The 24,051-nt window shown below is 43.4% G+C and overlaps 1 pseudogene; it reads left to right on the top strand.

Annotated features, from left to right (window-relative positions):
- Window positions 1–2,046: 2,046 nt before the first annotated feature.
- Window positions 2,047–15,109, top strand: LOC122700816 (annotated as a pseudogene).
- The last annotated feature ends 8,942 nt before the right edge of the window (window positions 15,110–24,051 follow it).

The raw sequence follows: 24,051 nt of genomic DNA, 5'->3' as shown, positions 1-24,051 counted from the left end.
CAGGACCACAGTTCAAATTGATGCTTTTGAACTGCGGTCAAGCTTGTAATTGAGATTTATTTTTTACATACTCAGGCTCCCCTAAGGCCTAAGGCCCTGGGAACAAGAGATGGCAGCCACCACAGAGAGTGGACACAGCAGGAATAGAGAGCAGTGAGTTCTAAGCTCTGTCACCAACTGACAGTCATGTCTCTCTCTCTGCTGGATCTCAACATTTCATCTGAATGAAAACATAGCTAACAATGATTCTCTTGCTCCCCTGTGCTGAGTGCTGTTAAAAATGACTAAAGAAGACAATTCGGGTGATACAAACACTTTAACACTTCATGAAGAGGGCAATCCCTGTTCCCAAGTGTCCAAAGAATTGCAAAATGGGCCAGAAGGTAGGAAGCTTTTATAGAATAAAGAATATGGAACAAGGAAATAAGTATAGAGCCCAAAGTTAGTATGGCTTTTGGTGGTTGGCTGCCTGGGCATACTGTGTGTCTGGTCAGGCAGAGCATTCACAGGGACATGGAAGTTATCCAAGTTTTGGCTTGCTGACTTGGCACCCCAGGTGGAAGTGGCTTCATCTTGGCAATAGAAATATATTTCAATAGCACACCATGCTAACTGTTGGGTGACTGATCTCATTTAACTACAAGATAACTTTGTAGTTATCTTTGTAAAGTACCTTGTATTATTATCATCCCAATTCACAGAAGAGAAAACTGAATGCTAGGGAGGAAACACACCTGACTTCAGGTCGTTACTGAACAAAGGGCTCACTGCCCGACGTGCATAGAGGTTGATACTATGGCACCAGGCTTTGAGAAAAGAGTGAGCTTTATTGCATGGTGGGCTGGCAAGGAGACAGGATGGTCAGCTCAAATCTGTCTCCCCATTTGGTGGTTCTGTCAAATTTTTATGAATTAGGGGAGGAGGGCTGGTCTGCTTCTTTTTGTTGTTTGTTTCTGGCCTCACCTCAGTGCACGCAGGATCTTAGTTCCCTGACCAGGGATCGAACCTGTGGCCTCTGCATTGGAAGCACAGAATCCTAGCCACTGGACTGTCAAAAAAGTCAGGGGTTGGTATGCTAAAGCCCTGGCCAGGCGAGGGCTCTGGAACCTGGCCATTTAGGGTTAGGTGTGGGAAAGGGGCTTCAGCCAGATCTTCCTGGACAGCCAATTTTCCCTTCTTGATTTCAGCATTCAAGTTCCAGTCTTGTCCCAGTCCTTTGGTTTGGTGGGTGGAGGAGTGGAAGGTGAATTTGGTTCCAGGTATTATTTGAGGTCAAAATTTTTTCCTCTGCACGTGTTTCTGCATGACTTGCAGTTTTGTTTATCGCCTCTGAAAAACAACTCAGTGTCTTGTTAGGACCAGGATAGGGCCAGTGTGGCCTGGATCTGTGATTACAGGATCACACAGGAGGTAAGGGATGGTCCTAGGACCTAGAGCCTATGTATTTCACTGCTAAGCTGCCCTGGTTTGACACAGTGATTTCTAAGAACCCAAGTCCACAATGTACTGCCTAGACAAGAGTCAATCCTAGAAAAGCCAGTCCCACTCTGGGTTGTTTTATCCCCCCACTCATCCTTATCCTCTTTACATCCATCTTCTTTCCACCTTTACCCTCGGAAACACAGGGCTTCTCCCAGGTTACCTAGACACTGGGTTCCAGCAAAGGAGTGTCTGGTACTAAAGACCTTCATTTTCTCTCCTTTTCTTGGAGATATGAACTATTTCTGGTCCACACAGCTAAGTGTATCTCTCTTAGGCTGATGACTTAGCAGTTACTGAAATAATTTACCTAAAGCGCCCATGTGTCGTATGACAATTTGAAGAAACAAGGCTCAGTGTAACCCCAGAGTGACTCTTGAGTGCCATTTCTTTCACAAACATTTACTAAATGCCATCAATGTGCTAGATTTAGCCTTTGGTGCTGAACCAGAGTGGGTCAGAGTTACTTTCTGGCAGAGGAAGGGCAAAGAATAAAATCAACAAGTGTACACATAAACAATCTCAGTTGAGGATAAATGTCAGGGAGACAATGACACCAGGTGAGAGATGCAGTGTGAAAAGGTGGGGTTCATGCAGGGGGCGTTCGTGGAGGAGTTGCAGCCAAGCTTCCCTCCAGCCAGCTGTGCTGGAGGTCATTCCTCAGATCTCCAAGAGAAAGGTACCATTATCCTTATTTTACTGAGGATAAATGAGGTTTCCAAAAGTTAAAGAACTTGCTCTGAGTTGCAGAGTTTGTAAATAGACAGCTGGGATTTGAACCCGAGTGTGTAGACTTGTCTGGCATTGTGCTGGTTTTGCTGTGAAATGAGTGGGTTAGATTAAGGCTGCTAAAAATCTTTCCCTTAAAATGGTATACATATAAAGAATGTTGCAACTGAAACCTCTAACAGCAGGTGCTCTGGCTATTTTCTGTCTACACAAGGAATAAAATACGAATTATGACACAAAAGCTGGGAAGGCCAGGTTGACTTATTTGCTGCCTGCCCATTGGGTTTCAGAGAGAGCATATCATGGTTTAGCAGCTGCTGGCAGGTCAGCAGTCAAGATACCAAATGCAAATGTCTCAAGGCCCAGAAATCCCTGCCTGGTTTGGATGGACCCTCAGGCTGTTAGGGGGCAAGGCCCAGGTGGACTCCCCACCCCCACCCCAGCTCCTGACCTGGAAGGGTGTGGAGACTCTTCTAGAGACTGGTAGTCCTGGTGGCTTCAGGCTCATAGAAGCTACAGCTTTGACTTCCCAGACCCATACCCTCCATCCTGTAGCAAGACCTCACTCGAGTGTCACCTCAGCTGTGAATGGTCCCTGGGGCAGACAACAGACAGTGCGCCAGCTTGCTTGCTTGCTTCTGTTCCCCTAGCTCTTGGTTCCTCCCTTTATTAGAATCTTTATAGGGGAAGAAAATGAGAATAATGAATATTCCTATGCTGAGAGACCTTATAAAACGATCTCATTTAATCTTTTTGTTGGGACTTTCCTGGTGGTCCAGTGGTTAAGAAGCTGCCTTCTAACGCGGGGGACACTTGTTTGATCCCTGGTTGGGGAACTAAGATCCTACATGCCACGTGGCTACTAAGCCTGCATGCCACAGCTAGCAAAGCCAACAAGCAGCACACACACACGCAAAAGCTTTTTGTTGTGGTGGTGGTAAAATATATGCAGCATAAAATTGGCTGTCTTAACCATTTTTAAACATACGATTCAGTGGCATTAAGTACATTCGCATTGCGGTACAACCAGCCTCTGGTAACCACTGGCCTATTTTCTATCTCTATGAATTTGCCTATTTGAGGCATCTGATAAAAGTGGAATCACAAAATATTTGTCCTTTTGTGTCTGGGTGATTTCATTTAGCATGTCATCTTTAAGGTTCATGTCATAGCATTATGAAAATTTCATTTAGTCATGTATGAATTTCATTTAGTCATGTATGAGTAATATTCTGTAGTATGTATGGACCACATTTTGTTTATCCATTCACGCACTGACAGATATTTGGGTTGCTTCTACTTCTTGTTATTTTGAATAGTACTGAAATTACTCTCTATGAACATGGATGTACACATATCTGTTTAGTTTCCTGCTTTCAGTTCTTTTGGGTATATACTCTGCCAACTGGAAGAAAAATGCATAATGTAAAAGTTGTAAGTTAAGTTTTATTTGGGGACTTTACTGTGGACTCTAGCCTGGAATGCAGCGTCTCGATACCTCTGAGAAACTGCTCTGAAAAGAAAAGGGAGGAGCCAGGATGTATATAGACTTTTTGCTGGGGAAATATGTAATCAAGCATGGGAAGATTACTGTTAATCACAAAAAACAGACATCTCAAGTTAATGATTTTAGTGCTTTCCTATGTATGGAGTAAGGGTTTCCCTGGTGGCTCAGTGGTAAAGAATCCACCTGCCAATGCAGGAGACGCACATTCAATCCCTGGGTCGGGAAGATTCCCTTGGAGAAGGAAATGGCAATCCACTCCAGTATTCTTGCCTGGTAAATCCCATGGACAGTGGAGCCTGGCAGGTTACAGTCTACCAGGTAAGAAAAGAGTCGGACACGACTTGACAACTAAAGCAACAACAATGTATGGGGTAGTCTGACTTTTTTTTTACATATGCACTTGAATTCTCTAGAGGCCAGTATGTCTAAAGCACAGAATGCTTCCTGTTTTTTCTCTCCATCCTGAATTACCCTCAGGTGGGTGACAGCAGTGGCTAGTGGCTTAATTCGTGGAACTGGAATGGCAACATTTTTTCTTTATAACCCAGAGTGGAATTGCTGGATTGTCCATTTAATCCTAATACTTAGTTAAGAAGGAGGGTTGTCAGTGTCATCTGCATTTTATAAATGTGAAAACCAAAGCTCAAAAGAATTAATTTGCTCAGGTCCAGGAAGTGAATGAAAAGATATGCCATCCCTGCCTTCTTGGAGCTTCAGTCTAGTGGGGAAGAAGAAAGACATTAAGCAGCTAATTATGTTACTGAACTGAATTTGGATTCACTCACCCGACGTGTAGCAAAGCCAATATGCTGACACCACGGGCTGCGCTAAAGGAAAAGTACAGTGTATATCTGCAGGGTGCCACACAAGCTCAGATGGCCTGAGTTCTTCCATGGCTTTCAAGGGAGAGTTTTTATAGCGAGCATTTGGCGTGAGGCAGGATTTTCTCCTGATTGATTGGTGGTGAGATAACAGGGTGGTATTTTGGAAATCTCAATCACCTACCTCCTGGTTCCAACCAGTCTGGGGTCTGTGTGCTTATGCTCAGCATGAAGTCACCATCCTCCACTTGAGTGGGGGGTCTTAGTTCCATCAAAACAACTGGAAGTTGTGTGTCAGATTGTTATGTAAATCCCTTGAGGATGAACTAGGACTCCTATGCTGAACTAATGTTTCTTGACTGTTTTTCCTTTGTTTCTGCATTCCCTCACTTCTCTAATTAGTAACAGCTTTTGTCTGCTCTTTGGAACTCAGGGAAGACCTGGGAGACTAAAGCCTTTTTCTGCAAACAAGAACAGGGGAGCACAGAGGGCGTTTTGTACCCAGGAGGGCCCCACAGGGTCCTGCTCAGTTTCAATTACACAAAAAGTTATTCAGTCACAGCAGGGACAAGTGCTCAGTTTTCTCCTGTTCTACCTCAGCCCTTCACCAAGCCCCATAGCTCCTCCACAGTCCAGCTTTGCTGTGTCTTTGCTGTGTCTCCCTGGCCACCACCATCAACAGCCTCTCAAGGCCTCCCAGCTTCCAAGCCCTTCTGTCAGTTGGTCACCCAGTAATTAGGAGGGGTGTCAGGGAGAAGGAACATTTCCCTTCTATCCTTGCTGAGTTCTGTGGCTGGGCTAATAATAAAATTGGCACAAGACAGATTAACAGGAGAAAAAGAAACACATCTTAATTTTTGTACAGAGAGGTCCCATTGGAATGAAGTGGCCAAAGCAGGCGGCTTTTATACTTTTTAGACAAAGCAATATATTTGTGAGGAATTGATAGGACAAAGAAACTTAGGTTTTGGGTGCTCAATTAATGAAGAATCTAAACAGAGTTTGGGCTTGGAATACTAAGTAAAAGATGTAACAAGGTTTGTTTATATAGGATTCTCGGCCTAATTCCTTATCTTTGGTGATAAGGGTGTCCTTCTGTTAAGATACCCACTGACTGAAGCCACCTGCCTTGGCCCTGCAAGATTGTAACCTCTTGCATGAGTTATCTTACAACAGGAGGTCCTGGTAAGGAACACAGAATTAACAAGCTATCAGCAGTCAGAAGAATTTGGGAAAGGTCAAAAGGAGAGAGGAGACGCCAGTCCATATGTCCTACCAAAGTTCCAGAATCCTTCTCCTTGGAATCCATCTTGGCTGAGCAATGCATGCACCACCAGGAAGGACCCTGAGCCAGAATGATTGGTCAGAGACAACCCTATTACCATAAAACCTGAGACTTTGAGCCACAGGGCAGAGCAGTTCTCCCGGGCTCCCTTATCCTGCTGCTCGCCTCTCAGGTTCCCCTTTTCAACAAAGCCTCTTGCTTTATCAGTACGTGTGTTCTCAGATCATTCACTTCCAAGTGTTAGACAGAAGCCCACTTGCAACCCCTGGAAGGGGTCCCCCTTCCTGCAACACTTCTATATCTCCAGATGCAAAAAGTGTACCTTTTCACAGGAGAGAGATTTCCTGTTTTTAGGGAAACAGAAAGGAGGCCAGAGTGTCACTCTTGCATTGGCCATTTCATAAGAAAGTTTAATTCAAAATGAACGATATGCCATTGAAGCACATTTTGGGGTGGCTTACCCTGGACCCCAACACAGGCTTTTCTCAAGTGTGGACCTAATCCTGCCACTGAATCTGGTAAGCTTCTTCAGTGGCTTCCTGCGGCCCTCTAAACTAGCTTCTCAGTTCCTGTGTGCTCTTACTCGCCATCCCTCCTCCATGGCCATGGGGCAAAAATGGCTCCTGCAGATCCCCAGTGTAGACGCTGCCCAATTCTCCACCCCGACAGTAGCAGTACTTTGGGTGGGGTCGTTCTTTGTCCTGGGGGCTGCCCTGCGCATTGTAGGATATTCAGCAGCACCCCTGGTCTCTTCCCACTGGGCTGCCAGTAGCACCGCTTTCTCCACTTGTGACAACCAAAAGTGTCTCCAGACGTTGGCAAAGGCTCCCCAGGGTCACAGTCACTCTACAGCTGCTCACTTCTCTGTCCTTGGTGGTTGCAAAAGCAGTTACCTACCTGGAAAACTTTCTACAGGTGTCCCTCCTAGATGCTTCCATCAAGGTGTACCTCGTGTTTCCCCCACTAGATCCCAAGGGCAAGATCTGCATCTAATTAGTCTTAGTATCCCCAGCACCTGGGTTCCAGGTTATGCTACCCATTTTGTAAGAATATCTTTGTTTAGTAGCTGTTTAAATCCACTTCATAGTAGTTTCTGCTTTTTAACTAATATTTGATATATACCTTAATTCTTTCTTTGGATTCTGTCCCTGGTGGCTCAGACTGTAAAGTGTCTGCCTACAATGCGGGAGACCAGGGTTCAATCCCTGGGTCCAGAAGATCCTCTGGAGAAGGAAATGGCAACCCACTCCAGAACTCTTGCCTGGAAAATCCCATGGACAAAGGAGGGTGGTAAGCTACAGTCCATGGGGTTGCAAAGAGTGGACACGACTGAGCAATTTCATTTTTCACTTTAATTCTTTCTCCTACCCTAGAATGACTTAAAGTCATTCTTTGAGAAAATGACTGTGGTAATACTCTATAATATTCTATTGTGACTTAAGTTAAACTTAAGTTAAACTTCTAGATTTAACTTAAGAAGTTGGCTGAGTTATTAGGGAGTTAATTTCATTCTTAGTGATGATAAGGTTTGGTTGGCTATGTATAAATTCCCAAAAAGTACCAGTAGTAGTTGGGCTTCTCAGGTGGCTCAGCGGTAAAGAATCTGCCTACAATGCAAGAGATGCAATGCAGGAGACTTGGGTTTGATCCTGGAGTTAGGAGTTACCCTGGAATAAGAAATGGCAACCCACTCCAAAATTCTTGGCTGGGAAATCCCATGGACAGAGGAGCCTGGCAGGTTACAGTCCATGGGGTCGCAAAGAGTCAGACATGACTTAGCAACCAAACCATCAATAATAATAGCAAATCCCCAGTACCTAGCTTAGTGCCTGAATCTAGACTGAACTTGATAACATATTTGTTGGATGGATGAATGAGTAAATGAAGTATGAACTGTACATCTTTCCTGACAAATAATGACTTCCTTTTGCAGAAAACAATCCATCTCTGGGTCCCTAGTAGCCCCATGAGGACTTGCCCTTAGGTAGATGTTTCTGTTAACATTCACATTTACATATCCCTTATCATGACTCACCATTACCAAGCACTGACAGATGTGTTGCTAAGGGAAACAAAGGTGTTTGGGGGATGTCCTAACTTTTGAAGAGGACAAAGAGGCAGCATGGGTAGTGGGTCCAGGGCAGTGTTGCCCAGGAGAACTTTTCTCCATGATGCAACTGTTCTAATAACGTATGTTTGTCAAATAGGATAGCCATCAGCCACACGTGGCTACTGAGTGCTTGAAGTGTTGTCATTGTTGTTCACTCAGTCATGTTCCACTCTTTGCAACCCCTTGGACTGCAGCACGCCAGGCTTCCCTGTCCTTCCCTATCTCCCGGAGTTTGCTCAAACTCACGTCTATTGAGTCAATGATGCCATCCAACCATCTCATCCTCTGTTGCCTCCTTTTCCTCCTGCCTTTGAACTTTCCCAGCATCAGGGTCTTTTTTAATGAGTAGGCTCTTTGCATCAGGTAGCCAAAGTATTGGAGCTTCAGCTTCAACATCAGTCCTTCCAATGAATATTCAGGACTGATTTCTTTTAGGATTGACTGGTTTGATCTCCTTGCTGTCCAAGGGACTCTCAGAAGTGTTCTCCAGCACCACAATTCAAAAGCATCAATTCTTCAGCACTCAGTCTTCATTATGGTCCAACTCTCACATCCATATGCAACTACTGGAAAAACCATAGCTTTGACTATACAGAGCTTTGTGGGCAAAGTGATGTCTCTGCTTTTTGACACACTGTCTAGGTTCATCATAACTTTTCTTCCAAGGAGGAAGTGTCTTTCAATTTCATGGCTGTAGTCACCATCTTCAGTGATCTGGGAGCCCAAGAAAATAAAGTTTCCCACTGTTTCCATTGTTTCCCGTCCATTTGCCATGAAGTGATGGGACTGGATGCCATGATCTTAGTTTTTTGAATTTCATGTTTTGAGCCAGCTTTTTCACTCTTCACTTTCTGCCACTAGGGTGGTGTCATCTGTCTATCTGAGGTTTTTGATATTTCTCCTGGCAGTCTTGATTCCAGCTTGTGAGTCATTCAGCCTGGCATTCCACATAATGTACTCTGGATATAAGTTAAATAAGCAGGGTGACAATATAGAGCCTTGACTTACTCCTTTCCCAACTTGGAACCAGTCCGTTGTTCCATGTCCGGTTCTAAGTGGTGCTTCCTGACCTGCATACAGATTTCTCAGGAGGCAGGTGAGGTGATCTGGTATTCCCATATACTGAAGAATTTTCCATAGTTTGTTGTGATCCACACAGTCAAAGGCTTTAGTGTAGTCAATGAAGCAGAAGTAGATGTTTTTCTGGAATTCTCTAACTTTTTCTATGATTCAACATATGTTGGCAATTTGATCTCTGGTCCCTCTGCCTTTTCTAAATCCAGCTTGTACATCTGGACACTCTCAGTTCATGTACTGTTGAAGCCTAGGTTGAAGGATTTTGAGCATAACCTTGCTATCATGTGAAATGAGTGTGATTGTGTGGTAGTTTGGACATTCTTTGGGTTTGGAATGAAAACTGACCTTTTTTAGTCCCGTGGCCACTGCTAAGTTTTCCAAATTTGCTGGCATATTGAGTGCAGCACTTTAACCACATCATCTTTTAAGATTTGAAATAGTTCAGCTGGAATTCCATCACTTCCACTAGCTTTGTTGAAGTATGGCAAGTGCAAATTAGAAACTAAACTCTCATTTCAGTCAGTTCAGTTGCTCAGTCATGTCCATTGAGTCAGTGGTGTCATCCAACCATCTCATCCTCTGTTGTCCCCTTCTCCTCCTGCCTTCAATCTTTCCCAGCATAAGGGTCTTTTCCAATGAGTAGGTACTTTGCGTCAGGTGGTCAAAGTATTGGAATTTCAGCTTCAGCATCAGTCCTTCCAATGAATATTCAGGATTGATTTCCTTTAGGATGGACTGGTTTGATCTCCTTGCTGTCCAAGGGACTCTCAAGAGTCTTCTCTAACACCATAGTTCAAAAGTATCAATTCTTCAGCACTCAGCTTTCTTTATAGTCCAACTCTCACATCCATACGTGACTACTGGAGAAACCATGGCTTTGACTAGATGGACCTTTGTTGGCAAAGTAATGTCTCTGCTTTTTAACATGCTGTCTAGATTGGTCATAACTTTTCTTCCAAGCTGCTGCTGCTGCTGCTAAGTCGCTTCAGTCGTGTCCAACTCTGTGCGACCCCATAGATGGCAGCCTACCAGGCTCCTCCATCCCTGGGATTCTCCAGGCAAGAACACTGGAGTGGGTTGCCATTTCCTTCTCCAAGGAGCAAGCATCTTTTAATTTCATGGCTGCAATCTTCATCTGCAGTGATTTTGGAGCCCCCCAAAATAAAGTCTGTCACTGTTTCCACTGTTTCCCCATCTATTTGTCATGAAATGATGGGACCAGATGCCATGATCTTAGTTTTTTGAATGTCGTGTTTTAAGCCAGCTTTTTCACTCTCCTCTTTCACTTTCATCAAGAGGCTCTTTATTTCCTCTTCACTTTCTGCCATTAGGGTGGTGTCATCTGCCTATCTTACTGCTGCTACTGCTAAGTCACTTCAGTCGTGTCCGACTCTGTGCGACCCCATCCCTGGGATTCTCCAGGCAAGAGGTTTTTGATATTTCTCCTGGCAGTCTTGATTCCAGCTTGTGAGTCATCCAGCCTGGCATTTTGCATGATGTATTCTGCATGTAAGTTAAATAAGCAGGGTGACAATACACAGCCTTGACTTACTCCTTTCCCGATTTGGAAGCAGTCTCTAATTTTATTTAATCTGAATAATTTAAATCTAAATCTGAACAGGTCTAGTGCATCAGTTTCAGAGTCAAGGAACTGGTACTCTAGTCCTGCCTCTGATTTTAACTCATCTGTGTGGCCCTGAGCAAGTGGCTTTCTTTCTCTGAGCTTCAGCTGCTGCTTTTTGACGTGGACCATTTTCAAGTCTTTATTGAATTTGTTACAATATTGCTTCTGTTTTATGTTTTGGCTTTTTGGCCCCAAGGCATGTGAGATCTTAGCAGCCCAACCAGGGGTTGAACCTGCACCCCTCACGTTGGAAGGGGACGTCTTAACCACAGGACTGCCAGAAGTCCCTGAGCCTCAGCTGCTGACTCGGTAAAATGAAGGGTTAAGATTAGGGTAGGGATGACACATATGTTTTCGCTAGCATGCCAGTCCCCATGGATTACTGACAGCTGCCTGGAGCAGTCTGGAGGAGAATCCTGAAGCTCCATATTGCCTTGTAGAAGAAATACAATGTCTCCATGAACACATATGATGGATCCTGAAGCAGGTTTACAACTCCAGGATCGAGTTGTTCATTCGCCTGTCTGCTGAGGGTGTTATTGGGGTCCCTCTCCAGAACTTGCCCGTGGTCGTAGTGCTACACCCCACTGGTCAATGTACATCAAGAGTAGGAGGCAATGCTGCCCAGTCACTCCAGCCCCTGAGCTTACAGTAGGATGCACTGGGACCTTTGTTGCATATACATTATAATTCAACTTCTGCAATGCTCCAGTCTGCTTCCTTCCCACCCTACTGCTGTTGGTCCTGAAAGCATCTTTAGTAAATTTTCACATGCTAATCTCTGTCTCAGAGTCTACTTCCCAGAGAACCCCACTCTCACACAGCATGGTGATGGGGGTGGGATGAGGTGGGCAGGTTTGTTATACTTGGGCCACGAACTTGCTGTCTAGGGCCTGGAGAAATTAAAAGCCCAGTTTTCCCACAATGGCTCTGGGTACCTATACTAAATGACAAAAAAATAGCCTAGCTACAGCCCTGCTTCTAGGAAACTATATCCACACCTGCATCCAGCATCTGGTGCTGCTGTTGTTAAGCAGAAGCCAAGCGTGAAAACCAGAGGGAAAGCCCACAGTTCACTGATCTCTGAAGGTTCTTTCCAGCTTCTGCCTTGCCCAGAAGACTGTGAGGCTACTCTGAGCTCCCTGACATGCTGGCAGGCCCTAGGGGCATTGAAAGGGCAGAAAACCATCCGACACTGAGAGAAGAGACAGCCCTGGGAGGAGGGGACTTCAGGCAGCACATGTCAGGAGCCACTTGTCAGGGCTGCTCTGCTGTGAGGGATGGAGAGGGGGGCATAGCAGCATGGAAGACCAGTCTCTTAGTATCAGACACACTTGCTGGATGGGTCTGTTCTGTGTGCAAGCAAAAGGTACATTACAATCACTATCTAATTTAATTTGTACAACCCTGTTTGTGTGATGGACCCCGATCCTGTTTTATAGAGAAGGCTAAACTGGGTTCAATGAGAGCTAATTTACACAAGATTGCAAAACTAGTAAGTAGCACTGTTGGGATTCACACCCAGGACTTTCTGATTCTAACGCTTATATTCCTTTCCTACCACTCCCATACCCTCTTTCTGTTGTGATTGCAAACCTAGAGGCTCAGATTCATCAGGATATTAGAAACAACCCAATTCAGACACAAAGCTAGTAGGTGCTGAGCTTATGTGCTAACTCTGAGCCATTGGTGGTATGGTAGCTGATTAGAACACTGTGTTGAGAAGGATTCTGAGGCTGAATCTCGAGTAGTGTGATCTATTTTAGTGACATCTGCATGGCAGGGGTATGTATGGCCAAATACTGATCCTTTTTTTCCTTTTTTTTTTTAGTATTTATTACTTGGCTGCATCAGGTCTTAGTTGCAGCACATGGGATCTTTCAATGCGTTGGGCAGGCTTCTCTTGAGTTGCAGCTTGCAGGCTTAGTTGCCCCGTGGCACGTGGGATCTTAGTTCTGAGACCCATTTCCCCTAGACTTCCCTCAGCTCTAGGCAACAGCTAATCTCCTTTCTGTCTCTATGGATTTACCTATTTTGGACACTTAATGAAATCAAAAGATACATGGTCTTTCTGTGTCTGGCTTCTTATAGTTCACGAGGTGTTCTCAAGTTTCCCCCAGGTTATAGCGTGTATCAACCCTTCATTTCTTTCTGTTGCCAAATAATTTTCTGTTATATAATATTCCACAGTGCATTTATTCATTCATCAGTTGACGGGCATTTGAGTTGTTTTTGCTTTTTGGCTATTATGAATAATGCTGCTATGAACTTTCACATACAAGTATTTGTGTGAACATATACTTCCATTTCTCTTGGATATTTACCTAGGATTGGCATTGCTGGGTCACGTGGTAACTCTGTTTTAACCTTTGGAGGAACACCCAGCTGTACCCTTTCACTGCAGCCGCACCTTTTTATACGTTCCCATCAAGAGTATATGAGAGTCACCTTTCTACATCCTGACCAAACACTGCTGTTCTTCATCTTTTTAATATAATAGCCATCCTAGTGGGTGAGATTGGTATCCCTTAATTTTAATTTACATTACCTGATGGCTAATAACATTATACAGCTTTCCATGTGCTTTTTTGGCCATTTGTATATCTTCTCCAGAATAAAGTCTACTCAATGTCTTTGTACATTTTTAAATTGGGTTACCTTTTTAATATTGAGTTATAACAATTATTATATGTTCTAGATAAAGCTCCCTTATCAGATATGATTTGCAAAAATTTTCTCCCATTTTGTGGGTTCTGTTTTCACTTTCAATACAGGCTTTAAAATCAGAAAGACTGGGTTTAAATTCCAGTTCTCTTATCAACTTCTCTCATCCCCAGTTTCTTATCCATAAAATAGTCATGAAAATACCTAACTGGTAGGCATATTGTGACAATAAAAAGAGATAAATAGTGCAAAGCAATTGGCATATGGACATCACATGTGGTAACTGTTAGCATGATTGTCATGTGAAATCAATGTGAAATCATGTGAAATCAATCAATACATCAAACTCCCAAAAGCTTCTGGTACAATGATGTCCAAACTTATTCTGGGGACACCTAGAAAGGTCTCTAGTACCCTAGGGAGATTCTGTGAATATTTATAAAAGAGGTAATGTCAGCTTATCTAACAAAACCTAACCCCACATGTCCTAAAGGAGTGGGGCCTCTCTGTATGTATTGGGAGTGAATAACGAGGAGAGAGGTGATGATTGAAAGTCAAGCAAAAGCACTTTCTCCCGGTGGTCAGTGCTGAGTAAGCACGCTCCAGCCCCCTCCCACTGCTCTCCTGTTTGGTTAGAGGCTCCCAAAGAGGACCAACAGCTGCGAGGCTCTTCATTAGAGCCTTGAGCTTTGAAACAACAGATCAAAGTCTGAGGAGCCATCTTGAGCTGTGGGGACCGCTTGCTCGCAGACTGGGGTCAGGAAAGGTCCAAACCCCGAGCGTTCCAGGGCTTTGGGCTTGTCCCCGGCCACTGTGGAGGAGGGGGCTGCTGCCGTGGGCGCGAGGCCACACAAGGTGCCTGGCAGAGTCGTGGGACCAAAGAGGGCTGTGTCCAGAGAGGATAACAGTGACAAGTATTTTTGCTGGCAGCATTAAAGAAGATACTGAAGAACATCATCCAAGAGGTTCTTTTGAACACTGTGAGAAAACTGAAGTATCTGAAAACATGACTGACTGAGGCTGTGGCGAGAAGAAGGCATGTATGCTTTTGTAACTGCTGTTGACCATGACTCCATACTGTCAAAAGGTACAAGCTTCCAGTTATGAGTATGTCCTGGGGATCTGATGTGTAGCATGGTGACTGTGGTTAACAGTGTTGTATGGTACATTTGAAGCTTGTTGAGAGTAGATCACAAAGTGTTCTTACCCCACACATGGTATCTATGTGAGGTGATGGCTGTGTTAACTGACTCTAATGTGATGATCATTTCACAATATATATGTATATCAAATATCACATAGCATACCTTAAACTTAGACAATGTTGTCTGTCAATTATATTTCAATAAAGCTGGAACATAGAGAAAGAGAAGAAAATTGTACTGATGAAGTAAGGAAACTTGGGCTAAGCAAGAAATAGCTAGTGCTTTCATCTAGCCAAAGAGTGATCCTGAAAGTCTGTGGTTGTCGTCAAGGCGGTTTTGATGGGAATGACAGCTTTGGTCATGGAGGAAACTTCAGTGGTCAGTGTGGCTTTTTTGGCAGTCATGGTGTAGTGGTGGGTATTATGGCAGTGGGGACGACTGTAATGGATTTGGTAATAGTGGAGACAGTTTCAGAGGTGGTGGAAGCTAGTGATATTTGCAATTACAATTAATTTTTGAATTTGAGGCCCACAAAAGGAGGAAACTTTGGAGATGAAAACTCTGGCCTTTCTGGTGGTGGAGACCAATACTTTGTCAAACCATGAAACCAAGGTGGTTATGGCAGTTCCAGCAGCAGTAGTAATTATGACAGTGGCAGATGGTTTTAATTACTGCCAGGAAATTGCGCTTAGCAGGAGAGGAGAGCCAGAGAAGTGACAGAGAAGCTACAGGTTACAAGAGATTTGTGAACTCAGCCAAGCAAGGTGGTGGCAGGGCCTAGTTTCTACAAAGGAGATGTGTTTTAGTCACTCCTTATGTGTGGGGCAAAAAACTCAAGCACTGTATTTGTGACTAATTGTATAAAAGGTTATTTTACTTTCTGTTCTGTGGAAAAATGTAAAGCTTCACAACAAAGAGTTTTTTTTTAATTGAGGTATAGTCGATGTACAATGTTGTGTTAATTTCTGCTGTATAGCAAAGTGATTTAGGTATACATTTGTATATATTCTTTTTTTGAATATTTTTTCTATTATGACTTATCATAGGATACTGAATATAGTTCTCTATGGTATATAGTAGGACCTTGTTTTTTATCCATTCTATATAATAGTTTACATCTACTAACCCCAACCTTCCACTCCATCCCTCCCTCAGTCCCCTCCCCCTTGGCAATCACAAGTCTGTTCTCTATGTCTGTGAGAAGGTTTCTGTTTCGTAAGTAGATTGACTTGTGTCGTAGTTAAGATTTCACAAGTAAGTGACATCATATGGTATTTGTCTCTTTTTTTTTTTACTTACTTCACTTAGTAAGATAGTCTCTAGTTGCATTCATGTTGCTGCAAATGGCATTGTTCTCTTCTCCATTACGGCTGAGTAGTATTCCATTGTATACATTTATCACGTCTTTATCCAGTTTTGTGTCAATGGATACCTGGGTTGTCTCCACTGGCTATTGTGAGTAGTGATGCTATAAAGATGGGGGTGCATGTATCTTTTTTAATTATAGTTTTGTCCAGATATATGCCCTGGAGTGGGATTGCGGGATCATATGGTAATTCTATTTTTAGTTTTCTGAGGAACCTTCATGCTGTTTTCCACAGTGACTGCACCAATTTTCATTCCTACCAACTGTGGAGGAGGGTTCCATTTTCTCCACATTCTCTCCAGCATCTGTTATTTGGAGATTTTTTAATGATGGCCATTCTGACTGGTGTGAAGTGGTACTTCACTGTAGTTTTGATTTGCATTTCTGTAATCATTAGAGATGCTGAGCATCTTTTGTGTGCCTATTGAGCATGTGTTTGTTTATTCTTTGGATAAATGCCTGTTTTTTTTTTACTGGATTGTTTTTTTTCCTTACTTGTTCCACTTGAGATCTTCTTTTCCCAGGCTTTAGGGTTATATTCCTTATTCCTTTTGGTTTTTGCCCTGGAGGGAAAGGTTGGTTGAGTGGTTTGTTTTGATTTCTTGTTAGGGGTGACTTGTGCCTATGATCTGTCCAACTGCAGTTTCCTAGAACTACTTCCTTATCACCAAGCACATATCTCCATATTTTCATACCACTAGTCTCTTGCATATATTATTTCTTCTTCCATGAGTTGCTTCCATTCTTTTCATGCTTGAGAAATTCCTCCACCACCTCCAGGTATCACAGGGCTCGAAGGGGGTCATGGGGCTCCAAGAAGGGATTTTCTTGTTAAGATTTCAGTTCCATTAAGTGTATCCATATCCTTACTGCATTTATTTCCTACCTCTCCTTGACTTTCTTCCAGTTTAAAATGCTGCTACTAATATCCTGTCCTTCAGGGAACCTGTGCAGATACTAGGTGTCCAGGGCAAATGCTTGATTGGATTGTTTAGTTTTGTTTTTTTTACTGTTGAGTTGCATGAGCTGTTTGTACATTTTGGCAGTAAAGCCCTTGTCAATTGCATTGTTTGCAAATGTTTTCTCCCATTCTGTAGGTGGTCTTTTAGTTTTATTTATAACTTGCTATACAAAAGCTTGTAAGTTTGGGTACCATTTGTTTATTTTTGTTTTTATTTCTATTGCCTTGGAAGACTGACCTAAGAAAACATCAGTATGATTTGTCAGAGAATGTTTTGCTTGTGATCTCTTCTAGGAGGTTCAACAAAGGGTTCTAAGGTAGGTTTGGGTTTTTTTCTTTGCTTGTTTTGTTGCTGATGACTAAATCTAATAGTCTGATCATAGAAAGTGAAAGCCGCTCAGTCGTGTCCGACTCTTTGAGACCCCATGGACTATACAGTCCATGGAATTCTCCAGGCCAGAATACTGAAGTGGGGAGCCTTTCCTTTCTCCAGGGGAATCTTCTCAACCCAGAGATCGAACCCAGGTCTCCCATGTTGCAGGCGGATGCTTTACCAGCTGAGCCACAAGGGAAGCCCAACAATCCTGGTGTGGGTAGCCTATCCCTTCTCCGCTGGATTTTCCCAACCCAGGAATCAAACTGGGGCCTCCTGCATTGCAGGTAGATTTTTTTTTTTTTTTTTTTTTTTTTACCAATTGAACTATCAGGGAAGCCCAAGTCTGATTGTGATGCTGAATAAATGTGTCTTCTAAAAAATCAAGCAAATCCAATTAGATGTTCATAGGCAAAAAAACAAAAAACAAAAACCTCCACATAAACCTCATACTTCATGTCTGGTGGTGGTTTAGTCGTTAAGCTGTGTCTGACTCTTGCAACCCCATGGACTATAGCCCACTAGGTCCCTCTGTCCATGGGAGTTTCCAGGCAAGAATATTGGAGTGGGTTGCCGTTTCCTTCTCCAGGGGATCTTCCTGACCCAGGGATCAAACCTGGGTCTCTGCACTGCAGGCAGATTCTTTACTGACTGAGCTACCAGGGAAGCCCCAACTGGGTGAAGAAGTATTCATACTTCATGCAAAAGTTAAATCAAAATGGATCATAGGCTTTAAAACTACAAAACTTTTAGAAAAAGAGTGAAATATCTAGGAGTAGGTAAAGAGTTATTAGATTTAACACAAAAAGTAGGATTCATAAAATAAAAAATTGATTAATTGGACCTTATCAAAATATAAAATTTTTGATCTGTGTAAGTCCACATGAAGACAATGAACAGTAAGTTACTCTGTGGAAGAAAGTATTTGGAAACCACGTATTTTACAAAGGACTAGTATCTAGAATATATCAAGAACCATCAGTCAGTAGTTTCAAAAAAGCAATCTAATTAGAATTGGGTTAAAAACATGAATAAGCTCATCAAAAAGAATATATAGATAACAAATAAATGCATCTTTATGTTCAACATTATTAACTATTAGGAAATGCAATTAAAACTACAATAAGACACCATTACACATGTATCAGAATGGCTAAAATAAAAATTAAACAACACATGCTGATGAGGATGCAGACTAGGAATCACTCACATTTTACTGGTGGGAGTGTCAGTGGAAAAGAGTTTGTTGTTTAGTCACTAAGTCGTGTCTGACTCTGTGACCCCATAGATTGCAGCGTGCCAGACTTTCCTGTCCTTCACTATCTCCTGGAGTTTGCTCAAACTCATGTCCATTGAATTGGTGATGCCATCCAACCATCTCATCCTCTGTTGCCCGCTTTAGCTCCTGACTGCAGTCTTTCCCAGAATCGGGGTCTTTTCCAATGAGTAGGCTCTTTGCATCAGGTGGCCAAAGTATTGGAGCTTCAGCATCAGCACTTCAGTGAATAGTCAGGGTTGATTTCCTTTAGGATTGACTGGTTTGATCTCCTTGCTATCAAAGGATTCTCCAAGAGTCTTCTCCAAGACCACAGTTCAAAAGCATCAATTCTTTGGCGCTCAGCTTTCTTTATGGTACAACTCTCACATCGGTAGGTGACTATGGGAAAAACCATAGCTTTGACTGTACAGACCTTTGTTGGCAAAGTAATGTCACCGCTTTTTAATAAGCCGTCTAGGTTTGTCATAGCTTTCCTTCCCAGAAGGGAGCATCTTTTAATTTTGTGGTTACAGTCATCGTCTGCAGTGATCTGGGAGCCCAAGAAAATAAAGTCTATCACTGTTTCCAGTTTTTCCCCATTTATTTGCCATGAAGTGATGGGCCCAGATGCCATGATCTTCATTTTTTGAATGTTGAATTTTAAGCCAGCACTTTCACTCCTCTCTTTCACCTTCATCAAGAGGCTCTTCAATTCCTCTTCATTTTCCGCCATTAGAATGGTATCATCTGCATATCTGAGGTTGTTGATATTTCTCCTTGCAATCTTGATTTCAGCTTGTGAGTCATCCAGCCCAGCATTTTGCATCATGTGCTCTGCATATAAGTTAAATAAGCAGGGTGACAATATACAGTGTTTATTACTCCTTTCCCAATTTGGAACCAGTCCATTGTTCCATGTCTGTTTCTAACTGTTGCTTCTTGTCCTGCATACAGGAAAACAGTTTATCGGTTTCTTTAAAAACTAATTATTGCAACTAGCATATAATCCAGCAATAGCACTCCTAGGCATTTTCCCCAGAGAAATAAGAACTTATGCTTACAAAATAGGCCAGTATATAAACACTCATAGCAACATTATTTGTAATAGTAAAAAACTGGTATTAACCCAAATATATTTCAGTGGTGACAGGTCAAGCAAACTGAAGTACAAACATATCATGGAATAATTTATCACTTAATAACATAAAAGAATAAACTACTGACCCATGCAACAACCTGGATGAATCTCCATGGAATTTAGGGAGAAAAAGGTCAATTCTAAAGGACCACATACTGTATCATTCTATTTATACAACACTTTTTTCATTTTTTGGCCTCTCTGCACAGCATGTGGCATCTTAGTTCTCCAAACAGGGACCAAACCTGAATCTTAAGCACTGGACAAGCGGGAAAGTCCCATACATAATGTTTTGCAATGACAGAATTTTAGAAATGGAGGACGGATGAGTTGCAGGGGTTGGGGATGAAGTGGGGAGGTAAGTGTGGTTACAAAAGGGCAACACAAGGGATCCTTCTGGTGATGGAGCTATTTTGTATCTTGCCTGTGGTGTGGACATAGGAACTTATACAGGTGATAAAATGACAACTCCTCATTCCCCTCCCCTCACCAGCCCCCAGCAAACTGTATGGTATTAATTCTTTCTTTCTGAATTTGACTACTCTAGGTATCTCACAAGTGGAATCATACAGTATTTGTCTTTTTGTGACTGGCTTATTTCACTTAGCATAGCACCCTCAAGGTTTATCCATATTGTAGCATGTGTCAGAATGTCTCACTTTTTAAGGCCAAATAATATTCCTTTGTCTGTATGGACCACATTTTGCTTATCTGTTCATCCATCAATGGACATTTGGGTTGCTTCTACCTTTTGGCTATCATGAATAATGCTGCTATGAGCACGAGTGTACAAACAACTCTTATTTCCTCCCTTCCTGGCCTGGTGAAGGCTTCTGTCCCGCCTCCTAACCCACCCAAAGACTGTTCTGCCTCCTTGGTTTGAATTCCATGCTGTCAGCCTTTGCTTCATTTGTCCATTTTTTTTTTTTTCCCCAACTTTTGAAAGGTCTTTGATTTCTCCAAAGTGCTTGGCACAGGGCCTTGTTACAGTCACAAGTCTGAAAAGCTTCGGGCTGGCTGCCAGAGTTGCCAGATGGCTGGGTGAGCCAGCCCTGCCTGCCCTGGAACCTCACCTCACCTCTCCTCTCGCTCTTTGTGCAGCCACACCGCCTTCTCCCGGTTCTTCTGCAGATGCCTTCCCTTTGCAGGGCCTTTGCACATTCTCTCCCCTCTGGCAGAAAAACCTTTTCCCACTTGTACTAAACTCCTAAAATTCTTCAGGTGCCAGCTTGAATATCATTTCCTTGGCCATTTTTTATGCCTATGTGCGTGTGCTGAGGTGCTTTAGTTGTGCTCAACTCTGTGACCTTATGGATGATAGCCTGCCACGCTTCTGTGCGCAGGGGATTCTCCAGGCAAGAATACTGGAGTGGGTTGCTATGCCCTCCTCCAGGGAGTCTCCCTGACTTAGGGATCGAACCCTTGTCTCTTATGTCTCCTGAATTGGTAGGCAGGTTCTTTACCTCTAGCACCACTTGAGGAGCCCTCTATGCCCATACTTTTCCATTATGGCACTTTTCACAATTATGTATGTGAGGTTACTTGTTTATTTTATTTTTTGGCTGTACCATATGGTGCACAGGATCTTAGTTCCCCAACCAGGGATCGAAGCCACCACCCTATCCCCACCCATGGAAGTGGAAGCTCAGAGGCCTAACCACTGGACCACCAGAGAATTCCCACAGTTATTAGTGCTCTTCCTGTCTAAAATGTAGGCTTTCTGAGGCCAGGGGCTGGGATCTATGCTTGTCATGGTATCCTTTGTACCTAGCCTAGTGCCTGCCACATAGAAGGGGCTCCGTACATATTTGGTGACTGAAATAATTTACAGGAAGCAAAATGCTTGGACTAGGAGACCTGACATTATATAATACTTTGGAGGGCAGGGGAAGATAATATAATAGTTGTACCCAAAATCCCAAGAACTGGGGTAGAAAGAAGGCTAACTTTTCACTCTGTTCTCTTGAGTGGTCTGAAGTATTCACTATGTGCATGTGTTTATTGGGAAAATGTTACATATAAAGAGGAATTCAGGAGGCCTACCTTTAAAGGGGGGCATCTGGACCTAGGTCAATGCGCGAACTCCCTCCTGTACCCCTTTTCCTATTCTCACTGGTGCTCCAGAGAGTGATTTCAGAAAGAGATCCATCATCCTTGCAGGAGAGGTTCTGCCAGTTATTTGCGCAGCCAAGCAGGAAGTTTACTCAACCAAACAAAGACCCACTGGGACGAGCTTTTGAGTCTGACTTTTCCTTATGCTTAAACTTGCCACAGTAGCCTGTCCCTACAAAAACACCGTCCTTCCCAGCTTGTCATGGGCCCTGGTCATGGGACTCAGGTCATTTGGAGTCCCAAATCATTCAGTCCTTTCAAAAGTACTGACCTTTGTCTAGAAAGAAAGGAAGAGAGGGAGGGAGGGAAGAAGAAAGGAGAAAGGAAGGGAGGGTCGGAGGGAAGGAGAAAGAGGAAGGAAGAAAGGAAAGAAAGAATAAAGATCCCCTTCCCCCACCCCTTTGCCTGTTTCTGCTTCTGAGATGCTGTCAGAGGAGACGACTTGGTTGGGCTTGACACCATTCTCAGGGCAGATTTTTTTCTCTTGATTCTGTGCTTTTCAGTTTCTCCATGTGGCTACTTGTCCAAGGCCCTGATTCGGCCACCTCCGGGAAATCAGAGTCAGGTCTAGCAAGCCTGTATCCTAGCTACCCTGGAAAAGAAAAAGGACCTTGATGAGAGACAAGCTAGAAATAGCAGAAGTGTTCAGTGAGGGAGCAGGCACACGCAAGCAAAGGCCACAGCTGCTTTTGTATCTCAGCTGGAGAATGTTTGTTGGAAGAAGCTAGAGCCTGAGCTCAGTCTTTAGACTGAGATGCAGAAAGGCAGAAGTTGATTAAAGAAAGGAAACACTGTGTTGCATTCCTGCTTCCAGGTATGACACATTGTGGGAGATTGTTTCATGTATATCAGGTCCTCTAACCTTCATAATAATCTTGAGGGTGATAATTACTAGCCCACATAGCCTATGGGAGAACTGGAGTCCAAAGAGAGTAAGTGATGGAGCCAGGATGTATCTCAAGGTTACCTTGTATCTCTCTTATGGCTGGTACTTGGCCACGTTGCCTGGACACTCTGATCAGCCCTGCCCAGGCAGACATGAGCCCTAATATCCAGCAGAGCTTCCCTGATGGCTTAGATGCTGAAGAGTCCACCTGCAATGCAGGAGACCTGGGTTCAATCCCTTCATTGGAAAGGTCCCCTGGAGAAGGAAATGGCAACCTACTCCAGTATTCTTGCCTGGAGAACCCCATGGACAGAGGAGCCTGATGGGCTACAGTGCATGCGGTCGCAGAGTTGGACACAACTGAACATAATGTTCTTTTGTCTGCCAGCAGGTGAACTGTGGGTGTGGCTGCTCCACAGGCCATTAATGAAACCATCAATTGATCAACCTCCGTAATATGAATCAGTCAAGAGTTTCAAATTTGGAGTTCGACAGCTTGGGTTTGAAACTGGGCTTTACACATGGACTAGTGTGGTGTGTTTGAGCCTTTTAGACTCTTGTGACCACTTGGTTTTTCTATGCCTCAGTGTGTTCATTTGTGAAAGGGGGATTAGGTGGTGGCAAGGATTAAGTGACTTAATAAACATGAAGTGCTCAACACAGAACCTGGCACATAGTAGGAGGTCTGTAAAGGTTAGCTATGATTTACTGAGCACCTACTACATGCTAGGTCTGGGGCTAGGGTTTGGAGATAAGCAACACAAGGCCCTTGTCCTTGCTCTGTTTGGTCCAGCACAGGGGGAAACAACAAATATTAATCACACAGTTCAGTTCAGTTCAGTCGCTCAGTCCTGTCCGACTCTTTGCAACCCCATGAACTGCAGCAAGCCAGGCCTCCCTTTCTATCACCAACTGCCAGAGTCCACCCAAACCCATGTCCATTGAGTCAGTGATGCCATCCAACCATCTCATCCTCTGTCATCCCCTTCTCCTCCTGCCCCCAATCGTTCCCAGCATCAGGGTCTTTTCAAATGAGTCAGCTATTTGCATCAGGTGGCCAAAGTATTGGAGTTTCAGCTTCAACATCAGTCCTTCCAATGAACACCCAGGACTGATCTCCTTTAGGATGGACTGGTTGGATCTCCTTGCAGTCCAAGGGACTCTCAAGAGTCTTGTCCAACACCACAGTTCAAAAGCATTCATTCTTCAGCACTCAGCTTTCTTTATAGTAGAACTCTCACATCCATACATGACCATTGGAAAAACCATAGCCTTGACCAGACGGACCTTTGTTGGCAAAGTAATGTCTCTTCTTTTTTTTTTTTTTTTTTGTCTCTTCTTTTTAATATGCTATCTAGGTTGGTCATAGCTTTCCTTCCAAGGAGTAAGCGCCTTTTAATTTCATGGCTGCAATCACCATCTGGAGTGATTTTGGAGCCCAGAAAAATAAAGTCAGCCACTGTTTCCTCATCTATTTGCCATGAAGTGATGGGACCGATGCCATGATCTTAGTTTT

The sequence above is a fragment of the Cervus elaphus genome, chromosome 9 (genome assembly GCF_910594005.1).
Source record: "Cervus elaphus chromosome 9, mCerEla1.1, whole genome shotgun sequence".
Classification (NCBI taxonomy): Eukaryota; Metazoa; Chordata; class Mammalia; order Artiodactyla; family Cervidae; genus Cervus; species Cervus elaphus.
The sequence above is the reverse complement of the archived record's forward strand: the minus strand, read 5'-3'. Positions and strand labels throughout refer to the sequence as shown.